This window comes from Brassica oleracea, chromosome C7 (genome assembly GCF_000695525.1).
Source record: "Brassica oleracea var. oleracea cultivar TO1000 chromosome C7, BOL, whole genome shotgun sequence".
In the NCBI taxonomy this organism is placed as follows: Eukaryota; Viridiplantae; Streptophyta; class Magnoliopsida; order Brassicales; family Brassicaceae; genus Brassica; species Brassica oleracea.
In genome coordinates this window covers 2080029-2082431 of record NC_027754.1, presented here as the reverse complement: position 1 = coordinate 2082431, position 2403 = coordinate 2080029, and the positions used below count along the sequence as shown (strand labels likewise).

The 2403-nt window shown below is 33.0% G+C and overlaps 1 long non-coding RNA gene across 1 annotated transcript in view; it reads left to right on the top strand.

The window, feature by feature from the left end:
• LOC106305324 overlaps positions 1 to 2403 on the top strand; it is a 9672-nt gene that overhangs the window by 6324 nt on the left and 945 nt on the right. The gene's annotated exons all lie outside the window — the stretch shown is intronic.

Below are 2403 nucleotides of genomic sequence, written 5' to 3'. Positions count from 1 at the left end.
CTCCGTCTCCTCGACATCGTCGCCGGAATCTTCAACGTACGCTGTTAAACTCTCACCGGCCGGAAATTGCCTCCTATTCCTCTCAAACAGAGTTTCGAGATTTACTCTCGGTAACTGATGTTTGTCAAAAGGTAAAGGTGAAAGTAATTAATAACACGACCCCACCACTCCCGTTTCGAAATTCAAAAACCGAACCAAAAAATATAATAAAATAATTAACCTAACTGAATGAAACGACCAGTTACGCTTTTTGGAGTCTTTCCATTGAAAAAACTACCTCTGTATTGGGAACTGCTCTATTGTGTAAAAGAAAACTTGAAACTGCCCCTGTGTGTAATAAACTCAAAAAATAATATATTTTTCCTCAATTGTGAAAAGATCTCATTCTTCAATCGATGATCAACTTTTCGTATGGACTAATTCAGGTTATGTCGAAACCCCACAACATTATATATAATCATTAGATTGGGAGAGATACTAGAAAAATCCTGAGATATTTAATCATTTGGATCAATCTGTTAATGACCACAAACAGAGAAGGGCCTCCAGTGCTGCTGTAAACCACATTCATATACAATTTTTACCATAAGAAGAGTGGTTCCAACTTCAAAGGCAGAGAATAAGAGCAGAAATTTAACCTGATCCAAGGTGGCAAAAAATTCGTAAATCCTCCTCCCAAGTTGTGTCTACGTAACGTGCTGTCAAAGTATTTTCCAAAATAACAAAATGTGTTAAACTACATGGACGAAAAAGAACAACACATAAGTAGATCTTGCTCCTCAGGCTATTCACAGTTCTGTTTTTGTATGATAACATAGAACAATAACACAAAATCACATCCAGTTCCTCCAAAATGAAAGACCAATTTTGACGATGACATGACACAAAGATGATTTATGACAGGCTGATTTTTGTAGCTGACGTGGATAGGCTAAATGGAGTTCATATCCCCCGTTTAATATTAGTAGATACTCAGGTTGGGTTTTCAAATTCAGATAGGACATTAGAAGAGGGCAATAAATGTCTAAACCAGCAACAAGGTTTCAAGTTCTGAACTATCATTTGCAAAATTCTTCAAACTTGTACCAACAATAAATCTAGAGACATAGGATCATCTCAAACAACCCATCAAGCAGTAATCTCTTTGTTGAGCTTTGCAAGCTCCTGTCTCACCACAATGGCCCTCTGCAAGTTACAACACATGAAATCCATTCAACAAAGTGACTACGACAAGTAAATGATTATGAACTTAATATTAGCATTAGAAGCATAACACTGATTTTGAGCTTTCACATTTTCTTTAGATAGAACAAGCCATTTGAAAACATCTATGTATCTTATGAGTACAAAGAAGGCAGATAAGGGATCATTAAGCATCAAGGAGAGTGTAATTGTAGTAAAATAGAGAGAGATGGAAACTGGCCTTGATTTTTACCTCTATAATGCAACAGATTTAGGTGATTTGATCATTGTGTTCTATATTTGTGATAAAATGTTTATTAGATTATCTTATGATATTTCTCTGATAAAAATGCAATCCAAAATCATCCATCAAATATTATTTACTATAAATTAATGTCTGATCTCCACATAAAATCCAAAGTTTATTAAAAAAATATTATTCTTCTTTCTAAAACATAATTTAAAAAAATTTAAAATTTAAAATTAATTAAAATTATGTTCTTGTGCACCAATCTGTGTGATACTGAATTAGAAATAGATAAATGGAAAATTGCCAAATATGACTCACAACTTGATTTCAAACACAAAGGTTAACCCAAACTTGAAACAAATGCAAAAGTAACCTAAAAGACTATTGAACTTGTGAACAAACAAAAAAACCAAAATTTTTTTACGTTTCTAACCCCCTTAAGTCGTCTGCCCAGACGACTTTCCAGTAAGTCGTCCAGACGACTTTCCAAGAAGTTAAGTCGTCCAGACGATTTTCCAGTAAGTCGTCCATACGACTTATCTGGACTAGTTTTACTTAGAAATAATTTAAAAATTTTGTAAAAAATATTTTGATAAGCGAAAAATTGAAATCATGTAATTAACATAGGTTTTAAGAGATATAAATGAAGATATAACAAAAGTTAATTGTTTTCAACATAGATGAGTGAAAGTAGTGAGTCATGATATTCTTTGGTTTAGGTTTTGCCAACATATGTTGTAGTATTGTATGTGTTCTTAGGGTTAGATTTTGGAATGCATAAATGTTTTTTTGAAAACTTTAAAATTTACCTAAGTGTTTTAATTCTGTGTATAGTAAACACTATTTAAGTATAACTACGGGTTTATAACGTGGTTAGTTAGTTTATTTAATCAATTTAGTTTAGGGGTTAAATTTAGGGTCTGGGACGGCTTACTAGTAAGTCGTCTGATGTACAGTATTCAACAGACGAC